Below are 13871 nucleotides of genomic sequence, written 5' to 3' on the forward strand. Positions count from 1 at the left end.
ATCTATCAATGATCTATCATCTATCCATCATCTATCATCTATCCATCATCTATCATCTATCCATCATCTATCATCTATCCATCATCTATCATCTATGCATCATCCATCATCTATCTATCATCTATCATCTATCATCTATCCATTATCTATCATCTATCATATCATCTATCATCTACGCATCATCTATCATTTATCCATCATCTATCATCTATCCATCATCGATCATGTATACATCATATATCATCTATCCATCATCTATCATCTGTACATCATCTATCATCTATCACATCATCTATCATCTACACATCATCTATCATGTACACATCATCTATCATCTATCCATCATCTATCATCTATCCATGATCTATCATCTATCCATCATCTACCATCTATCCATCATCTATCATCTATATATCATCGATCATCTATCCATCATCTATCATCTACACATCATCTATCATCTATATATCATCTATCATCTATGCATAATCTATCATCTATCCATCATCTATCATCTATCCATCATCTATCATCTATCCATCATCTATCATCTATCCATCATCTATCATCTACACATCATCTATCATCTATCCATCATCTATCATCTATCCATCATCTATCATCTATCCATCATCTATCATCTATCCATCATCAATCATCTACCCATCATCATCTATCATCTATCCATCATCTATCATCTATCCATCATCTATCATCTATCCATCATCCATCATCTATCTATCATCTATCATCTATCATCTATCCATCATCTATCATCTATCCTTCATCTATCATCTATCCATCATCCATCATCTATCTATCATCTGTCATCTATCATCTATCCATCATCTATCATCTATCATATAATCTATCATCTACACATCATCTATCATTTATCCATCATCTATCATCTATCCATCATCGATCATGTATACATCATATATCATCTATCCATCATCTATCATCTATCCATCATCTATCATCTACACATCATCTATCATCTATATATCATCTATCATCTATGCATAATCTATCATCTATCCATCATCTATCATCTATCCATCATCTATCATCTATCCATCATCTATCATCTATCCATCATCTATCATCTACACATCATCTATCATCTATCCATCATCTATCATCTATCCATCATCTATCATCTATCCATCATCAATCATCTACCCATCATCGTCTATCATCTATCCATCATCTATCATCTATCCATCATCTATCATCTATCCATCATCCATCATCTATCTATCATCTATCATCTATCATCTATCCATCATCTATCATCTATCCATCATCTATCATCTATCCATCATCCATCATCTATCTATCATCTGTCATCTATCATCTATCCATCATCTATCATCTATCATATAATCTATCATCTACACATCATCTATCATTTATCCATCATCTATCATCTATCCATCATCTATCATCTACACATCATCTATCATCTTTCCATCATCTATCATCTATCCATCATCTATCATCTATCCATCATCGATCATCTATACATCATCGATCATCTATACATCATCATCTATCATCTATACATCATCTATCATCTATCCATCATCCATCATCTATCCATCATCTATCATCTATCATATATACATCATCTATCATCTAACATCATCTATCATCTATCACATCATCTATCATCTATCCATTATCTATCATCTATCCATCATCTATCATCTATCCATCATCTATCATCTACACATCATCTATCATCTATCCATCATCTATCACCTATATATCATCTATCATCTATCCATCATCTATCATCTATATATCATCTATGATCTATACATCATCTATCATCTATCACATCATCTATCATCTATCCATCATATATCATCTATCCATCATCTATCATCTGTACATCATCTATCATCTACACATCATCTATCATCTACACATCATCTATCATGTACACATCATCTATCATCTATCCATCATCTATCATCTATCCATGATCTATCATCTATCCATCATCTATCATCTATCCATCATCTATCATCTATATATCATCGATCATCTATCCATCATCTATCATCTACACATCATCTATCATCTATATATCATCTATCATCTATGCATAATCTATCATCTATCCATCATCTATCATCTATCCATCATCTATCATCTATCCATCATCTATCATCTATCCATCATCTATCATCTACACATCATCTATCATCTATCCATCATCTATCATCTATCCATCATCTATCATCTATCCATCATCTATCATCTATCCATCATCAATCATCTACCCATCATCATCTATCATCTATCCATCATCTATCATCTATCCATCATCTATCATCTATCCATCATCCATCATCTATCTATCATCTATCATCTATCATCTGTCCATCATCTATCATCTATCATATCATCTATCATCTACGCATCGTCTATCATTTATCCATCATCTATCATCTATCCATCATCGATCATGTATACATCATATATCATCTATCCATCATCTATTATCTGTACATCATCTATCATCTATCACATCATCTATCATCTACACATCATCTATCATGTACACATCATCTATCATCTATCCATCATCTATCATATATCCATGATCTATCATCTATCCATCATCAACCATCTATCCATCATCCATCATCTATCCATCATCTATCATCTACACATCATCTATCATCTATATATCATCTATCATCTATGCATAATCTATCATCTATCCATCATCTATCATCTATCCATCATCTATCATCTATCCATCATCTATCATCTATCCATCATCTATCATCTACACATCATCTATCATCTATCCATCATCTATCATCTATGCATAATCTATCATCTATCCATCATCAATCATCTATCCATCATCTATCATCTATCCATCATCTATCATCTATCCATCATCTATCATCTACACATCATCTATCATCTATCCATCATCTATCATCTATCATATATACATCATCTATCATCTAACATCATCTATCATCTATCACATCATGTATTATCTATCCATTATCTATCATCTATCCATCATCTATCATCTATCCATCATCTATCATCTACACATCATCTATCATCTATCCATCATCTATCACCTATATATCATCTATCATCTATCCATCATCTATCATCTATATATCATCTATGATCTATACATCATCTATCATCTATCACATCATCTGTCATCCTTACATCATCTATCATCTATCCATCATCTATCATCTATCATATCATCTATCATCTACACATCATCTATCATTTATCCATCATCTATCATCTATCCATCATCGACCATGTATACATCATATATCATCTATCCATCATCTATCATCTGTACATCATCTATCACCTATCCATCATCTATCATCTATCCATCATCTATCATCTACACATCATCTATCATCTATCACATCATCTATCATCTATACATCATCTATCACCTATCCATCATCTATCATCTATCCATCATCTATCATCTACACATCATCTATCATCTATCATCTATCCATCATGTATCATCTATCCATCATCTATCATCTATGCATCATCTATCATCTAGCCATCATCTATCATCTATACATCATCATCTATCATCTATACATCATCATCTATCATCTGTGCATCATCTATCATCTATCCATCATGTATCATCTACACATCATCTATCATCTACACATCATCTATCATCTATCCATCATCTATCATCTACACATCATCTATCATCTATCCATTATCTATCACCTATATATCATCTCTCATCTATCCATCATCTATCATCTATCCATCATCTATCATCTACACATCATCATCTATCATCTATCCATCATCTATCATCTATCCATCATCTATCATCTACACATCATCTATCATCTATCATCTAGCCATCATCTATCATCTATACATCATCATCTATCATCTATAAATCATCATCTATCATCTATGCATCATCTATCATCTATCCATCATCTATCATCTACACATCATCTATCATCTACACATCATCTATCATCTACACATCATCTATCATCTATCCATCATCTATCATCTATCCATCATCTATCATCTACACATCATCTATCATCTATCCATCATCTATCACCTATATATCATCTATCATCTATCCATCATCTATCATCTATCCATCATCTATCATCCATCCGTCATCTGTCATCTATACATCATCATCTATCATCTATGCATCATCATCTATCATCTATCCATCATCTATCATCTATACATCATCGATCATCTATCCATCATCCATCATCTATCTATCATCTATCATCTATCCATTATCTATCATCTATCATATCATCTATCATCTACGCATCATCTATCATTTATCCATCATCTATCATCTATCCATCATCGATCATGTATACATCATATATCATCTATCCATCATCTATCATCTGTACATCATCTATCATCTATCACATCATCTATCATCTACACATCATCTATCATGTACACATCATCTATCATCTATCCATCATCTATCATCTATCCATGATCTATCATCTATCCATCATCTACCATCTATCCATCATCTATCATCTATATATCATCGATCATCTATCCATCATCTATCATCTACACATCATCTATCATCTATCCATCATCTATCACCTATATATCATCTATCATCTATCCATCATCTATCATCTATATATCATCTATGATCTATACATCATCTATCATCTATCACATCATCTGTCATCCTCACATCATCTATCATCTATCCATCATCTATCATCTATCATATCATCTATCATCTACACATCATCTATCATTTATCCATCATCTATCATCTATCCATCATCGACCATGTATACATCATATATCATCTATCCATCATCTATCATCTGTACATCATCTATCATCTATCACATCATCTATCATCTACACATCATCTATCATGTATACATCATCTATCATCTATCCATCATCTATCATCTATCAATGATCTATCATCTATCCATCATCTATCATCTATCCATCATCTATCATCTATCCATCATCTATCATCTATCCATCATCTATCATCTATGCATCATCCATCATCTATCTATCATCTATCATCTATCATCTATCCATTATCTATCATCTATCATATCATCTATCATCTACGCATCATCTATCATTTATCCATCATCTATCATCTATCCATCATCGATCATGTATACATCATATATCATCTATCCATCATCTATCATCTGTACATCATCTATCATCTATCACATCATCTATCATCTACACATCATCTATCATGTACACATCATCTATCATCTATCCATCATCTATCATCTATCCATGATCTATCATCTATCCATCATCTACCATCTATCCATCATCTATCATCTATATATCATCGATCATCTATCCATCATCTATCATCTACACATCATCTATCATCTATATATCATCTATCATCTATGCATAATCTATCATCTATCCATCATCTATCATCTATCCATCATCTATCATCTATCCATCATCTATCATCTATCCATCATCTATCATCTACACATCATCTATCATCTATCCATCATCTATCATCTATCCATCATCTATCATCTATCCATCATCTATCATCTATCCATCATCAATCATCTACCCATCATCATCTATCATCTATCCATCATCTATCATCTATCCATCATCTATCATCTATCCATCATCCATCATCTATCTATCATCTATCATCTATCATCTATCCATCATCTATCATCTATCCTTCATCTATCATCTATCCATCATCCATCATCTATCTATCATCTGTCATCTATCATCTATCCATCATCTATCATCTATCATATAATCTATCATCTACACATCATCTATCATTTATCCATCATCTATCATCTATCCATCATCGATCATGTATACATCATATATCATCTATCCATCATCTATCATCTATCCATCATCTATCATCTACACATCATCTATCATCTATATATCATCTATCATCTATGCATAATCTATCATCTATCCATCATCTATCATCTATCCATCATCTATCATCTATCCATCATCTATCATCTATCCATCATCTATCATCTACACATCATCTATCATCTATCCATCATCTATCATCTATCCATCATCTATCATCTATCCATCATCAATCATCTACCCATCATCGTCTATCATCTATCCATCATCTATCATCTATCCATCATCTATCATCTATCCATCATCCATCATCTATCTATCATCTATCATCTATCATCTATCCATCATCTATCATCTATCCATCATCTATCATCTATCCATCATCCATCATCTATCTATCATCTGTCATCTATCATCTATCCATCATCTATCATCTATCATATAATCTATCATCTACACATCATCTATCATTTATCCATCATCTATCATCTATCCATCATCTATCATCTACACATCATCTATCATCTTTCCATCATCTATCATCTATCCATCATCTATCATCTATCCATCATCGATCATCTATACATCATCGATCATCTATACATCATCATCTATCATCTATACATCATCTATCATCTATCCATCATCCATCATCTATCCATCATCTATCATCTATCATATATACATCATCTATCATCTAACATCATCTATCATCTATCACATCATCTATCATCTATCCATTATCTATCATCTATCCATCATCTATCATCTATCCATCATCTATCATCTACACATCATCTATCATCTATCCATCATCTATCACCTATATATCATCTATCATCTATCCATCATCTATCATCTATATATCATCTATGATCTATACATCATCTATCATCTATCACATCATCTATCATCTATCCATCATATATCATCTATCCATCATCTATCATCTGTACATCATCTATCATCTACACATCATCTATCATCTACACATCATCTATCATGTACACATCATCTATCATCTATCCATCATCTATCATCTATCCATGATCTATCATCTATCCATCATCTATCATCTATCCATCATCTATCATCTATATATCATCGATCATCTATCCATCATCTATCATCTACACATCATCTATCATCTATATATCATCTATCATCTATGCATAATCTATCATCTATCCATCATCTATCATCTATCCATCATCTATCATCTATCCATCATCTATCATCTATCCATCATCTATCATCTACACATCATCTATCATCTATCCATCATCTATCATCTATCCATCATCTATCATCTATCCATCATCTATCATCTATCCATCATCAATCATCTACCCATCATCATCTATCATCTATCCATCATCTATCATCTATCCATCATCTATCATCTATCCATCATCCATCATCTATCTATCATCTATCATCTATCATCTGTCCATCATCTATCATCTATCATATCATCTATCATCTACGCATCGTCTATCATTTATCCATCATCTATCATCTATCCATCATCGATCATGTATACATCATATATCATCTATCCATCATCTATTATCTGTACATCATCTATCATCTATCACATCATCTATCATCTACACATCATCTATCATGTACACATCATCTATCATCTATCCATCATCTATCATATATCCATGATCTATCATCTATCCATCATCAACCATCTATCCATCATCCATCATCTATCCATCATCTATCATCTACACATCATCTATCATCTATATATCATCTATCATCTATGCATAATCTATCATCTATCCATCATCTATCATCTATCCATCATCTATCATCTATCCATCATCTATCATCTATCCATCATCTATCATCTACACATCATCTATCATCTATCCATCATCTATCATCTATGCATAATCTATCATCTATCCATCATCAATCATCTATCCATCATCTATCATCTATCCATCATCTATCATCTATCCATCATCTATCATCTACACATCATCTATCATCTATCCATCATCTATCATCTATCATATATACATCATCTATCATCTAACATCATCTATCATCTATCACATCATGTATTATCTATCCATTATCTATCATCTATCCATCATCTATCATCTATCCATCATCTATCATCTACACATCATCTATCATCTATCCATCATCTATCACCTATATATCATCTATCATCTATCCATCATCTATCATCTATATATCATCTATGATCTATACATCATCTATCATCTATCACATCATCTGTCATCCTTACATCATCTATCATCTATCCATCATCTATCATCTATCATATCATCTATCATCTACACATCATCTATCATTTATCCATCATCTATCATCTATCCATCATCGACCATGTATACATCATATATCATCTATCCATCATCTATCATCTGTACATCATCTATCATCTATCACATCATCTATCATCTACACATCATCTATCATGTACACATCATCTATCATCTATCCATCATCTATCATCTATCCATGATCTATCATCTATCCATCATCTATCATCTATCCATCATCTATCATCTATATATCATCGATCATCTATCCATCATCTATCATCTACACATCATCTATCATCTATATATCATCTATCATCTATGCATAATCTATCATCTATCCATCATCTAGCATCTATCCATCATCTATCATCTATCCATCATCTATCATCTACACAACATCTATCATCTATCCATCATCTATCATCTATCCATCATCTATCATCTATCCATCATCTATCATCTATCCATCATCAATCATCTACCCATCATCATCTATCATCTATCCATCATCTATCATCTATCCATCATCTATCATCTATCCATCATCCATCATCTATCTATCATCTATCATCTATCATCTATCCATCATCTATCATCTATCCATCATCTATCATCTATCCATCATCTATCATCTATCCATCATCCATCATCTATCTATCATCTATCATCTATCATCTATCCATCATGTATAATCTATCATATCATCTATCATCTACGCATCATCTATCATTTATCCATCATCTATCATCTATCCATCATCGATCATGTATACATCATATATCATCTATCCATCATCTATTATCTGTACATCATCTATCATCTATCACATCATCTATCATCTACACATCATCTATCATGTACACATCATCTATCATCTATCCATCATCTATCATGTATCCATGATCTATCATCTATCCATCATCTACCATCTATCCATCATCCATCATCTATCCATCATCTATCATCTACACATCATCTATCATCTATATATCATCTATCATCTATGCATAATCTATCATCTATCCATCATCTATCATCTATCCATCATCTATCATCTATCCATCATCTATCATCTATCCATCATCTATCATCTACACATCATCTATCATCTATCCATCATCTATTATCTATCCATCATCTATCATCTATCCATCATCTATCATCTATCCATCATCAATCATCTACCCATCATCATCTATCATCTATCCATCATCTATCATCTATCCATCATCTATCATCTATCCATCATCCATCATCTATCTATCATCTATCATCTATCATCTATCCATCATCTATCATCTATCCATAATCTATCATCTATCCATCATCCATCATCTATCTATCATCTATCATCTATCATCTATCCATCATCTATCATCTATCATATCATCTATCATCTACACATCATCTATCATCTATCCATCATCTATCATCTATCCATCATCGATCATGTATACATCATATATCATCTATCCATCATCTATCATCTGTACATCATCTATCATCTATCACATCATCTATCATCTACACATCATCTATCATGTACACATCATCTATCATCTATCCATCATCTATCATCTATCCATGATCTATCATCTATCCATCATCTATCATCTATCCATCATCTATCATCTATATATCATCGATCATCTCTCCATCATCTATCATCTACACATCATCTATCATCTATACATCATCTATCATCTGTGCATAATCTATCATCTATCCATCATCTATCATCGATCCATCATCTATCATCTATCCATCATCTATCATCTATCCATCATCTATCATCTACACATCATCTATCATCTTTCCATCATCTATCATCTATCCATCATCTATCATCTATCCATCATCGATCATCTATACATCATCGATCATCTATACATCATCATCTATCATCTATACATCATCTATCATTTATCCATCATCCATCATCTATCCATCATCTATCATCTATCATATATACATCATCTATCATCTACACATCATCTATCATCTATCACATCATCTGTTATCTATCCATCATCTATCATCTATCCAACATCTATCATCTATCCATCATCTATCAACTACACATCATCTATCATCTATCATCTATCCATCATCTATCATCTACCCATCATCTATCATCTATGCATCATCTATCATCTATCCATCATCTATCATCTATACATTATCATATATCATCTATACAACATCATCTATCATCTACACATCATCTATCATCTATCCATCATCTATCATATACACATCATCTATCATCTATCATCTATCCATCATCTATCATCTATCCATCATCTATCATCTATGCATCATCTATCATCTAGCCATCATCTATCATCTATACATCATTATCTAACATCTATCCATCATCTATCATCTACACATCATCTATCATCTACACATCATCTATCATCTACACATCCTCTATCTTCTACACATCATCTATCATCTATCCATCATCTATCAACTATATATCATCTATCATCTATCCATCATCTATCATCTATCCATCATCTATCATCTATGCATCATCTATCATCTATAAATCATCTATCATCTATACATTATCATTTATCATCTATACATCATCATCTTTCATCTACACATCATCTATCATCTATCACATCGTCTATCATCTATACATCATCTAGCATCTATCCATCATCTATCATCTATCCATCATCTATCATCTACACATCATCTATCATCTATCCATCATCTATCATCTATCCATCATCTATCATCTATGTATCATCTATGATCTATCCATCATCCATCATCTATCATCTATACATCACCTACCATCGACACTTCCTCTATCATCTATCACATCATCTATCAACTATCCATCATCTATCATCTATCCATCATCTATCATCTGTCCATCATCTATCATCTACACATCATCTATCATCTATCCATCATCTATCATCTATCCATCATCTATCATCTATACATCATCTATGATCTATACATCATCTATCATCTATGACATCATCTATCATCTACACATCATCTATCATCTATCCGTCATCTATCATCTATCATATCATCTATCATCTACACAGCATCTATCATTTATCCATCATCTATCATCTATCCATCATCTATCATCTAGCCATCATCTATCATCTATACATCATCACCTGTCATCTATACATCATCATCTATCATCTATGCATCATCTATCATCTATCCATCATCTATCATCTACACATCATCTATCATCTGCACATCATCTATCATATACACATCAACTATCATCTATCCATCATCTATCATCTATCCATCATCTATCTTCTACACATCATCTATCATCTATCCATCATCTATCACCTATATATCATCTATCATCTATCCATCATCTATCATCTATCCATCATCTATCATCTATGCATCATCTATCATCTATCCATCATCTATCATCTATACATTATCATTTATCATCTATACATCATCATCTATCATCTACACATCATCTACCATCTATCACATCATCTATCATCTATACATCATCTATCATCTATCCATCATATATCATCTATCCATCATCTATCATCTACACATCATCTATCATCTATCATCTATCCATCATCTATCATCTACGTATCATCTATCATCTATACATCATCCATCATCTATCATCTATACATCATCTATCATCTACAATTCATCTATCATCTATCACATCATCTATCAACTATCCATCATCTATCATCTATCCATCATCTATCATCTATCCATCATCTATCATCTACACATCATCTATCATCTATCCATCATCTATCACCTATATATCATCTATCATCTATCCATCATCTATCATCTATATATCATCTATGATCTATACATCATCTATCATCTATCACATCATCTGTCATCCTCACATCATCTATCATCTATCCATCATCTATCATCTATCATATCATCTATCATCTACAGATCATCTATCATTTATCCATCATCTATCATCTACACATCATCTATCATCTATCATCTATCCATCATCTATCATCTATACATCATCTATCATCTACACATCATCTATCATCTATCACATCATCTATCATCTATCCATCATCTATCATCTATCCATCATCTATCATCTATCCATCATCTATCATCTATCCATCATCTATCATGTATCCATCATCTATCATCTACACATCATCTATCATCTACCCATCATCTATCATCTATCCATCATCTATCATCTATCCATCATCTATCATCTATCCATCATCTATCATCTACCCATCATCATCTATCATCTATCCATGATCTATCATCTATCCATCATTATTCATCTATCCATCATCTATCATCTATATATCATCGATCATCTATCCATCATCTATCATCTACACATCATCTATCATCTATACATCATCTATCATCTATACATCATCGATCATCTATACATCATCATCTATCATCTATACATCAGCTATCATCTATCCATCATCCATCATCTATCCATCATCTATCATCTATCATATATACATCATCTATCATCTACACATCATCTATCATCAATCACATCATCTATCATCTATACATCATCTATCATCTATCCAACATCTATCATCTATCCATCATCTATCATCTACCCATCATCTATCATCTATAATTTATGCATCATCTATCATCTATCCATCATCTATCATCTATGCATCATCTATCATCTATCCATCATCTATCATCTATACATTATCATTTATCATCTATACATCATCATCTATCATCTACACATCATCTATCATCTATCACATCATCTATCATCTATACATCATCTATCATCTATCCATCATCTATCATCTATCCATCATCTATCATCTATCATTTATCCATCATCTATCATCTATGCATCATCTATCATCTAGATATCATCTATCATCTATACATCATCATCTATCATCTATACATCATCATCTATCATCTATGCATCATCTATCATCTATCCATCATCTATCATCTACACATCATCTATCATCTATCATCTATCCATCATCTATCATCTATCCATCATCTATCATCTATCATCTATATATCATCTAACATCTACATATCATCTATCATCTATCACATCATCTATCATCTATACATCATCTATCATCTATCCATCATCTATCATCCATCCATCATCGATCATCTATCCATCATCTATCATCTATCCATCATCTATCATCTATCCATCATCTATCATCTACACATCATCTATCATCTATCCATCAGCTATCATCTACACATAATCATCTATCATCTATCCATCATCTACCATCTATCCATCATCTATCATCTATTCATCATCCATCATCTATCTATCATCTATCATCTATCATGTATACATCATCTATGATCTACACATCATCTATCATCTATCACATCATCTATCATCTGTCCATCATCTATCATCTATCCATAATCTATCATCTATACATCATCGATCATCTATACATCATCGATCATCTATACATCATCATCTATCATCTATATATCATCTATCATCTATCCATCATCCATCATCTATCCATCATCTATCATCTATCATACATACATCATCTATCATCGACACATCATCTATCATCTATCACATCATCTATCATCTATACATCATCTATCATCTAT

The sequence above is a fragment of the Megascapheus bottae genome, unplaced genomic scaffold, assembly GCF_031878675.1.
Source record: "Megascapheus bottae isolate mThoBot1 unplaced genomic scaffold, mThoBot2.hap1 HAP1_SCAFFOLD_133, whole genome shotgun sequence".
Taxonomy (NCBI): Eukaryota; Metazoa; Chordata; class Mammalia; order Rodentia; family Geomyidae; genus Megascapheus; species Megascapheus bottae.